The sequence below is a fragment of the Babylonia areolata genome, chromosome 15 (assembly GCF_041734735.1).
Source record: "Babylonia areolata isolate BAREFJ2019XMU chromosome 15, ASM4173473v1, whole genome shotgun sequence".
Classification (NCBI taxonomy): domain Eukaryota; kingdom Metazoa; phylum Mollusca; class Gastropoda; order Neogastropoda; family Buccinidae; genus Babylonia; species Babylonia areolata.
In genome coordinates this window covers 6,062,498-6,073,892 of record NC_134890.1, presented here as the reverse complement: position 1 = coordinate 6,073,892, position 11,395 = coordinate 6,062,498, and the positions used below count along the sequence as shown (strand labels likewise).

Below are 11,395 nucleotides of genomic sequence, written 5' to 3'. Positions count from 1 at the left end.
CGCAGGACAGCTTGTATCTGGCAGTTACTTCCTTCAGCGCTATGTTGTTCTCCAGTGATGGCTGCTTTTCTGCTCGGTCCCTAGCTTCCGTAACAGTATCTTCCAGATTCTGGAGTTCCTCCGTCCAGTAGGGCTTGTAGTTTTTGCGTGCTCCTCTTGGGATGGATTCTACAGCAGCTTTCAAGACGGCCTTTGTGAAGTCTTGAACCATCTTGTTTGAGTCCTTCTGCCTGATGTTGATTGGCTTTGTGTATGTATCTGTGAGGGTCTCGAAGAGAGTCCAGTCCGCCTTTCTGTAATTCCAGCGGGGAAAACACTTTGCTTGGGGAGCCTGCAAGCTGAGGTTGATAGAGAGTTTTATGGGCTTGTGGTCACTTCCTCCAAGCTGGTTGAGGACTGTTCTTGTGGTCCTGACGAACAGGTCGTTGGTGACGAACGCTAGATGTGGTGTTGATGTGGTCATCCAACGTCTAGAATAGAAGGTGGGTTCATCATCTTCTTGGTTGATGAGATGAAGATGTGTGTCAATCTCCCAGTCCTCAACTTCCTCGCCTCTCCTGTCCGTTTCCTCATAGCCCCATCTCTCTGAGTGACTGTTGAAATCTCCCACCACCACGCACTTGTTGTCTGGGATGTTCATGTATGTGAGGGAAAGATCACGATCTTGAGGGCAATAGACATTGTAGATCCTGATGTTGTGTTCTTTAAAGACTATATCAACCCCTTGGATCTCTGCCTGTTGACTGGTGTTGATCTTGAGTTCTTGTGTGGCGATGGAATTCCGCACCAAGACAAACACCCCTCCTTTGTTTCTTTCCTCACGGTCCAACCTGATGGTCTCGTAACCCCTCACTTGAAAGCGATGGTTTACGGTCAAATGTGTCTCTCGGACACATGCAATGTCAATATTTTCTTGGTGCATCCTTTCTGCCAGGCCAAGTTTATTCTTATGCACCCCTTCTGCATTCCACTGGAGAATGTTGAGCGTTCTGGGTGGCACTGTTTGCTTGGCCCCAGCAGGAGGATGAGGTCTCCTTCTTCGTCGCATGGGGATGCGGAATTTCCTTGTCCGACCACCGGTTGCTTGGGGTGGGCCCCTTTGAGGCAAAGGGCCCGGCTCCCGGCCTCCCCGGCGGGTCTCCGAAGGTCGAGCGCCACATCGAGATTCTGTGGACTGCATCATCATGGAGGCGTGGATGCGTGGTATCGTGGTCCGATACCGCCGTCTTCAGATGGAGTTTTCTTTCGGGGTGCCTCACCCTTAGCTCATGGCCCATACGTCCTGTCCTGTGAGCACAGGGGGGATTGTTTCTCCGAGGGTCCCACCCCGGGGCTAGAGGTTATAACGCGCCTCTTGACCGCATGATGAACCCGTGATAGGACACATGGGGTATTTCAGTGAGGACAACAGTGCCACCTGTTGACCCACCCCGTCCTGGTAGGAACATCGCCAGTTGGTCTGGGACTGCTTATTCGGCCAGGCAAGCCTGACTTATATCGCAGCTAGCCCCCATATCTGAGGGCCGTTACCCAATCCGCCACCCGGGGACCCGCTGGGTTGGGGATGGTCGCCCCATATGTGAATCATACCGTTCTTTTCACATCAAGACATGCTGTTGGTCGATTGTGCCATTATCTGCCTTCCATACTTTCTGATTTAATTGTCTGAACCGGCAATGTTCATCCAAACAAATCTGGTTAACACGCATTTATGTATTCATATCTACACATTAATAAGCAGAGCATGAAGCATTTCTTGTGCATTCGTAAAAAGTCAACAAAATTGTATTTCAGAACTAAATGATCCCGTGCTAACTTTGAAAATTCACCTTTGCAGTCGATATAATACCGATTAAATTTTTTATGAAATTTCATGACTGGTAAGAAACTGGAAAACATTTATGGGAGCAAATTTGCGTCTTCTGCCAATTTGATATAAAATACATGAAATTGAAAATGATTGTTTCTCTTTGACCCAAAGGAGCTCTCTTACTTTCTGTATGGTATATTATCTGTCGCGGTGTCCTGCTCCCAAAGGTACTGGTCAGCATCAGCGCGGCAGCAGTCAGTCACAGGTACTGTACCTCGCTAATGGCTCTGGCGAATTGCATTCCGCGCTTGTGTAACCTCCCTCACACGCTCTCGCCTTGAGACTCTTTGTAAGGCTCTCTCTTATGGCCAGAAGTTTGAATAACAATTATTAAAAATAAAAATAAAACTACTCCTGATATCACAATCCACAAAATCATATCACAATTCTGAAAATTCACTTCCAACACCAGTCACACACATCCCAATACAACAAAAGTCTACATTTTAATGCAAAATTTAAAAGCAGTCACGCCATCCCCCTTCCCCACAACACATCACTATAAACAAACAGGCACTCATTCGTATGCGTCAAGTATATAGCCTTCCAGTCATTTAATGCGCGTAAAGGATATTATTGTAGATACTTTCTGTGTATAAACGGACATCCTTCCAGATAGTGACTGCACAAAAATGATATCCTTCCAGTCAGTGACTGTGCATACAGGAGATCCTTACCGTTATTTACTGTGCGTGAAGAAGATCCTTCAAATTAGTTACTGTGCATTAAATGATATCCTTCCAGATAGTGATTGTTCATAAAGTACATACATCCAGAAATGAGTGTGCATAAAGTATATCATGCCAGACAGTGAGTGTGCATAAAGGACACCCTTCCAGATTATTACTGTGCATAAAGGATAGCCCTCCAGTTAAAAAAAAAAATACGCATAAAGGATATCCTTTCATTATGTACTGTGCACAATCATTTCACCTACTAAGGGAAGGTATTGTCAAGAATGAACTGAGGGCATGACCGTTGCAGGGGTTGATTAACTTGAGCTACTTATCAGTAGAATACAACACGGCTGAGCGGCAAAGAATAGGATAATTATCATCAAAAATACAAAAGTGTTCAGTCATCAAATATGTTTTCTATTAGTCTGGTTGATGATACACTGAAAAAAATAAAATAAAATAAAATAAAATAAAATAAAATAAAGAGAGAAGAAAACAAAGGGAAGAGTATGCCGTGTACAAACTGAACGGCACAACATACGGTCCAGCCTGGCAGACACTGCACTCAGTGAATGGTGAAGCAGTGACACATGCTGTCCAGTGGCAGGCAGCCATGATTTTGAATTACTTTTGGTACAAAAAGTTGAAAGTGAAATGGGGAGTGCGCAACATCCAGATGAAAAAGCTTACATGGATAGCATATACTGCCCTCTGGGGTCAAGTGCAGGAAAATGAGCCGGTGAGCTGAGCCGTGACGGCAAACTCAGTTGCTGGTAGAGTAACGAGTGAATTTGCATCTGGGAAGATCTTATTACGGAAAGTAAATGAGTTCCCCCCAAAACAGATACAAGGCCATGATCACACCATCAGAGGTTCACCTCACAGAAAGAATGATTGTCGGACTGAAAGTCAGAGACTGAGCCCGACTGAACAGCTGGAAGTCTTCCTGAATGCCACATGGCCGGTACTGAGAGCATGAGCAGGCTATTTTATGGACTGATAATCAAACGATTATCAGCATGACCTCAAAACCAACAACGCGCAGATTTCTTCAAAATGTACAGCAGGGTTTAAGCATGTGGACCTTCAGTTCCCAACTGACTGTGGCCGTGACTGAACAAATCAGTCAGTGCAAATAAGTTCTTTCCCCTTTAATTTTTGCGGCAAACCTGTGGCAGAATGTGCCGGTGTGCTTGCCAATGCGTTCGTGTGTGTATGCATGTCCTGCCCGGGGAGCTGCATCATGGTGCCGGTGTGTGTGTCAGTGTGTGTGTGTGTGAGCCAGCGTGCAACTGGGGCAGTGTTGCCAAACTGGGTACTGACTGGCGTCAACTTGATACCAGTGTTTGAGTCAGTCAGTCGAGGGTCATTGGGCCTTGGCCGCGTCTGTGACAGAGGTTATAAACTGTTGCATGTGTGTGTCGGTGTGTGTGTGTGTGAGAGAGAGAGAGAGAGAGACGGTTTGTTTTGGCCACTGGAAGATGTTCTGTTCCTGACATTTATTTTTGCAAACGCTAGGACAACGATGGTAAATTGTAAGTAACTTTTTATAGCCGCAAAGTTATTTTGGGTAATGTTCAATTTTAGCATCCTAAATTATTGCACCTATTGGTTACATTTCCATGGTTTTGGGGACGAAAAACGGAAAAAGCAAGATGGTGGCATGCTATAGTTTGGTGACAGAATCCGTATAAAAATTGAGTGAAATAACGCACAAAATAAAAGTCGAAATCCAATGAAAATGGGTTACAACTTCTACTAATGGTAGTATCGTATCATACATGCACAAAAATTGCAACAAATAAGTGCAGTAATTTAGGATGCTAGGATGATTTTTCTCTTTTGGGCTCACTTCCTCAAACGCCGCGCATGCGCAGGAATCGATTCGGCCACGCTCAATGGCGGACGAAGTGTCAAAATTATAGGTGTTAATTTCTCCCATCGACTTGATAATCCTTGGGGAAAGTGACAGTATTCACAACGACAGCTATATCGTAAGTTACCTTTGATTTATTCAAATTGATAATAGCATGCATGTGTTACGTGTAACTGTGTCTTGTGTGGTTCGTTGCTATAGTGTTGATGTGCTCTTAAAGACTGCTACAACTGAACAAGTGGAAGAGGTAGTGAAGTCTTGTCAGATCGATCATTATACTCATGGGATCGTCTAAAAACACCTTTTGAATGTAACAGTGTGCTGGTAGTTACGACTGTGTGTATTGAAACACAGTTGCCAATATACTGTACATTACAATCTTGTCGGGTGATAATAGAGAAGAAAGTCGCAGTCTTCGTCTGCTTTCGTTCGCAAATCACTAATTATTTCCCTTGCCTTGCCGGTGTTAACCTTTCAGTTTTTGAAAGGAACTTCAGACAAATTTAGTGCTTTGCAAACATTCTAACATATATACAGTCGAAATATAATATATGTATCCTTGATCGCTTAAATATCTAGCAACTCTGCAGTAAATTATGAAAATGACGCCTTTTGACATAAATAAGAACTTATGTGCTTCCGGAAGTGTGTCACCTGTCACGAAGTTCACGCCCTTGTAAGGTGTGTTGTTTTCAAAAGCTCCAACCAGAGATTTTAAGAAATGTGTGTGTGTGTGTGTGTGTGTGTGTATGTGGATGATGCATGTTATTGATACTTTGTGCATTTATGACTGGATGATATTTTTAAAATAAGCTTTTGATGGATTATCCATTGCAGCTATTGCGATATTCATCTATTGACAGTATTTAATAGGAGGGCATGGTTGTTTTTTTTTGTTTTGTTGTTGTTGTTTTTATAGTAATTTTACTATATTCATTTCTTTTACTTGCCCTAAATAACTCATCTCTGCCTTTGGAATATGAGTGCCATGATGCATAGACTGTACTGAATGCTTTGATTCATTTTAAAAGTAAAATCTTATTTATTTAATTTGATATTGTCTATTTCATTATTCATTTATTTATGATAATTTATTAGCTTGTGTTACTGCAGACTGTTTCATCAAGGTATCTTGTTTGTTAGTATTTTTTCAATGTCCGTAGTATACATTGTGGATGGGAGGAGGAAGGGCTATACTATTACTGATATATATGTGTAGATCTAGGTTTTTTTTAATAAAGCTTATAATTTGGATTAACATTGATGCTTTCACAATGGTTTCTTCTTTTTAGAGAATAAAGTTGTGAAAATATGAGTAAATTTATTTCATGATTCTGCAGAAGTGTGTTTAAGTTGATAGTCATGGTTTTGTGTTACTGTTTTTCGTTAATATCCTTGTGATTAGTGTACATGTATTATTGCCCCCACCTCACCCCACTTTGTCTCTCTCTCACCCATCCCCAATCTGTCTTTCTCCCTTTTTCATTGGATAGTATGAATTCAGATTATGGTCTACCTCTGTTTGAAGAAATCTTAATCACTTATTAAAGCTTGAAAGTTATATGCTCTTTTTTTAGTATGAGATGTTTTTCTGGGTACTGCTTTTGTTATCAATATTATAATAATCAGCTTTACTGTTGCTTTTAATACAACAATAGACTCAACAGACCTATGTTCACATGGATGTCAGAATCCCCAGTCTATGACGCAGTTCAGAATAAGATCTGTATTTTACTGACGTTGAATAAATGTGACTGTCCCTAAATTATGGATCTTATTTTCGTTTTGTTTATTTATTTTTATTTTTATTATTTTTTGTGGCACTAGCAGTATTTTCGCTTGCTTTTCTTAGTGTTGTTCCTGCTTGTGTTTATTTCATAACCTACGGTATTGACAGCTTTTCTGTAGTATCAGTATGTGTTCCGGTACTGAAAATAAGTGCGGCTTATAAGCCAGTGCGGCTTATGTATATATGAAGTTCAATTTTTTCATAAATTTAGTGGGTGCAGCTTATATACCAGTACGCTCAATAGACCGAACTTTACTTTTAATCACTTAATAAAACTTGTTTTCAATTCTGTGATTGCACACATGTCACTCTGTGTGTGTATGTGCATGTGTGTGTATTACTGTGTATGTGTGCGTGTGCATGCATGAATGCTTGTGAGTCTGTCTGTCTGTTTGGATGAGGGCTTTGTGCAGATTCATATGCAGTGAATCTGAATGGAATTATCTTTATTTTTGGTTGTTGTTTTCTTTTTAATGAACTTATGAAGATTATTTTTTCTCAAATATAAAAATAATTCCACTTGTCTTTGGCCTTAGTCATTATGATTATCATTTTATCTCTCTCTCAGAGTCTCTCTCTTTCTGTCCCTCATTGTGTGTGCGCACATGTGCAGGATATGCATGTTTTACAATTCATTTATTAGTTAACTCACCAATAAATTTGGTGTCCACATAAACCAGAACATTTTATTTGCAAGTATATCATTCTTTGTGAAAAAAACAAAATCAAAACTGTCATCAGGTTTTATTATGGGTAAAAATGTGTTTTGATTAGCAGTCATAATTGTGAAAACATGTAGCCACAGTTTCTGCAGAGATGTCAAGAACCAAAAGTTATGTGGCTTATGGTGTCCACTTTAAGCAGGCATCTTTCTAGTAATTCTTTCATTTGTTCCTTATTATTTCACCTTCAATCATGTATACTACAGTGTCTGTTTGCTGTGCGACATAGGTTATTTTGATATCTTAATTTCTTGAAGGACAAGAAATGGATGGTGTCTACTGAGTCTGTGTAACCCACATCATTTCAGCCACACTGGACTGGTTCACAATGGAAGCTTTTTCTGGGCAGCTGGTATAAGCCACTTCTTTTCAGCTGGTATTACCATCAGTGGGATGTTTAATCAATGCCAGAAAATATGTTTGACATATTTTCTTGCACTTTTCATTTTTGCATTGAATGTCATGAAACAATATTCAGTATTGTAGAACTGCCCATATACACATGTGTGTGTGTGTGTGTGAGTGACCGTGGCAAGGGGGAATTAAAAGAATTAATGAATTTACAGGATAGAATTAGAAAGAGTGAAAGGATAGAAAAATCCTTGCACAGGCCAAGGATGTATAGGGGCCAGTCACAAAGGGTTTTATATTGTTTTATTGCAGTAGTTTCGGAAGAAAAATAAGGAAAGAAGACAGTGCCTGTAAATGACACAAACAAATGTCATTAAAAACCCTTCCAGTTCCACTGCCAGGAAAATAAGATTTAAGTGAAATCTATTTGCCAGGTTTTTTTTTATTTTTTTTTTTTACAAAAAACAAAAACAAAAATCGGGTGTAAATTAAAAAAAAAATCCTGTACTCTTTGTTATTGGAGAAATACCCGTAAGAGTACATATTTTCTGAAAGGTAAATGAATAAAGAATACAAAACATGTGATGTTTTTCCATTTTATGTATTTTTAGTGACATGGTGGTGTGTCCATCGAGATCGATGATGACCATCGTTGTCATCCAGCTGGGGGATGGGGGGAGGGTGGTGGTGGGGTGGGGGGAGGATGCTCAAGAATCTATCTGTGAATGTGCAGATGGCTGAATAGTCCAATCTGCGCACGAAATGTTCGCTGACAGTTGGGGCAGACAAAGACAGGCATACCATTGTCAGGGAGCTTGTTTGCCCGTGACTTTCTGGCCTGCCTCTTCTGAACAGCTGCAGCAGTCCTGTTGGCCTCGCACAACTTGGTGCCTTTGTGCACAGCAGCGCACCATTTGTCACGGTCCACTGCAGATTCCTCCCAGGAGTCAGGGTTGATATCAAACGCTTTCAGAGAGACTTTCAGAGTATCTCTGAAGCGCTTCTTCTGACCTCCCTGTGATCTCTTCCCTTGTTGCAACTCGCCATAGAAGAGCCTTCTGGGCAGCCGATGGTCTGGCATGCGCGCCACGTGTCCAGCCCAGCGAAGCTGGGACTGCATCAGGATGGTGAAGATGCTGGGAAGGGTTGCTTTTGCGAGCACCTCTGTGTCTGGGGTCCTGTCTTGCCACTTGATGTTCAGTAGCTTCCTGAGGCATGTTGTGTGGAAGTGGTTCAGCTTCTTGGCATGTCGTTGGTACACTGTCCAAGTTTCGCAGGCGTACAGTAGTGTGGGGAGAACTACTGCTCTGTAGACCTTAAGTTTGGTCTCAAGACTAATGCCTCTTCTGTTCCAGACATTTGCATTGAGTCTACCAAAAGCTGCGCTTGCTCTTGCAATCATGTTCACTTCATCGTCGATGGTCGCATTTCGTGACAGTGTGCTGCCAAGGTATGTGAACCGCTCCACCACACTGAGTCTGTGACCGTTGACTGTGATGTTGGGCTCAACGTAGGGTTTCCCTGGGGCTGGCTGATGGAGAACTTCAGTTTTCCTCATGCTGATGGTAAGGCCGAAGTTCCTGCTGGCAGTGGCAAACTTGTCGGCGCTGAGTTGCATGTCAGCTTCAGATCCAGCGTTGAGGGCACAATCATCAGCAAACAAAAAGTCTCTGATGATATCTGTCATGACCTTCGTTTTTGCTTGAAGCCTTCAGAGGTTAAACAGCTTGCCATCTGTTCGGTACTTTAGGCCGATTCCAACATCGCCATCTCTGAAGGCATCAGTAAGCATTGCAGAGAACATGAGGCTGAACAGCGTTGGAGCCAGGACACAGCTTTGCTTGACACCATTTGTGACAGCAAAAGGAGCAGATGTTTCACCATTGTCCTGGACTCGAGCCTGCATGCCTTCATGGAATTGGCTGACTAAGGAAATAAATTTCCGAGGGCATCCGTACTTGGCCATGATCTTCCACAGTCCCTCTCTACTCACGGTGTCGAAGGCCTTAGTGAGGTCGACATAGGTGGAGAACAGATCAGCATTTTGCTCCTGACATTTCTCTTGCAGCTGCCTTGCAGCAAACACCATGTCGGTGGTTCCGCGCTCTGTTGTTTTGAAATCAGTGTTTTGTTTTTTGTCACATTTTCAGCTCGTTCATTACAAACATAGGTAATTTGCACTAAAATATATTTTCTGGACAAATCAGCACACACAAAATCATACTAGAACAACCACAATTTATTTATTTATTTTTTTAAAGAGATAGATACACAGTGCATTGTGACTTCTCCAAGTGATAATATGGGTGTGAGGCCATGCCTCCTCAGTCCCCACCCTCCTCCTCTTCACCCCTCTCACACCGTCACATCATCCAATTCTCATCAGACTGCATTGGCTGAGTGCCAAGAAAATCGCTCACACTGTGTTCTGCTAAAAATTCAGTCACTGTCTGTCGTCTGCTGCAGTTGTACAGCCAGCATCACTTACTGACCACTCTCTTGATTGCTCCCTTTATTTTTTTATCAAATCGTCCTATAAATGTTCATCACTGGGAAACGTGTGACTCGCACATCCAGCCCCTCTGCAGGGGACCACTGTTGGCACCAAGGAGTGTAACTATTACCTCCCTTGGGCGGCCAGCACAACTTGAACTCACGTGCGTCTGTGACACTGACAGCTACAGTGGCACTCAACCATGGTCCCCTCCTAGTGCCATACCCCTCCCTATTCGGGGAGGGGTGCCCTCCCTGAGCACAAGGAGGAAAGTAACACAAAAAGGGATACATATATATATATATATACTCATTTACTACCCTCCACTTCGCCTGAATATCTGTATCAAGGGATGCAACTCGCCTTTTGGAGCACATGATGGTTGGTACAAGGCTTAACTCACTTTTGCATTGGGCATTCATTGCTCTCCTTCCCAGGCATACACCACTCTACGTTCTGGGTGCCACACCCCCACACACCAGATGTACACTCCTCTGCAGGGAATCTACCCTCTTGTGATTCATATTACTATGAAGACATTTTATTGTAAAGTTTATATTAAAAATTTTTAAAAAAGAAGAAAAAAAGTGTCTTAAGTCTTACACACACGTACATGTGTTGGCCTATTGTGTAGCCATGTGCATGTTTGCATATATCTTTAGAGACGTGCGGATATAATTTTGCATGAATACATGATTTTACATTTGCTCTCCAAAACACTCCATTGTCTGGTGTGCACATAATGTTCTGCCCTTTCACACATTGCTTATTCCCTTTTTGGAGTACTGCCTCACCCTCTTTCTACATCCCTCTTGACTTCACTCTGACCACTATGTGCATCTACATATCCAGTACATCTATATGTGTGTATCTACTCACTTACATCAGGTGCACATATGTGTATATCTGTGTGTGTATTCATCGACACAACCACACTTTCTGACACCTTCACCTTGTTTTCTGTACTGAATGCTGTATGTGTTTTGGAAATCTGCCTCATACACACACTCAGTTTTCCATAGTTAAACATGAATGTTTACCCACATACAGTAGGTGCACATATTATGTGTATATATCTTTGTGTGTTGTTTCATAGACACAACCACATTTTCTGACACCTTCACTCTGGTTTCATGACTGAATGCCTCTATATGTACACATACCCATAGTCATAAATGCACTTCTCGTTTTGGAGGTCCACCTCATGCACAGACACATTCTGTGCAAGGCAGAAAGGAAGCTCCCTACCACAGCCTCCTCTGCAGCGGCAGTGGCAGGGTCTCTCCTCATGTACACAGCTAAGGATTGCCTCACACTGTATATGGAGGAAGGAAGCAGGCATGGTTATGTGTGCCGCCAAGGACATAAACCCAGGAAATTAACTGCCACACTTGCAAGGCATCGCTTGTACCTTTTTGGTTGCGACAACAGCACCATATGGGGCCTACATCCTACATGACCCCCAAAACAATGGAAGTCAGTCTTAACATCCAGAACTTTTTTTCATTTCCCAATTGGCAAGGGGGGAATGTGCCCCATGCATGGCATGGAGCACACTTCTTACCCCGCCCCACACCAACCCCTCCACTCCCCAGCAGTAGCAGCAGGCCCCAAGG

The 11,395-nt window shown here is 42.4% G+C and overlaps 1 protein-coding gene across 2 annotated transcripts in view; it reads left to right on the top strand.

Annotated features, from left to right (window-relative positions):
- The first annotated feature begins 4,413 nt into the window (after nt 1-4,413).
- LOC143290397 (uncharacterized) overlaps nt 4,414-11,395 on the top strand; it is an 83,690-nt gene continuing 76,708 nt past the window's right edge. For both annotated transcript variants that reach the window (XM_076599796.1, XM_076599795.1), the window contains exon 1: nt 4,414-4,541. The gene's annotated coding sequence lies outside the window, so the exon portion shown is untranslated. The remainder of the gene's footprint in view (nt 4,542-11,395) is intronic.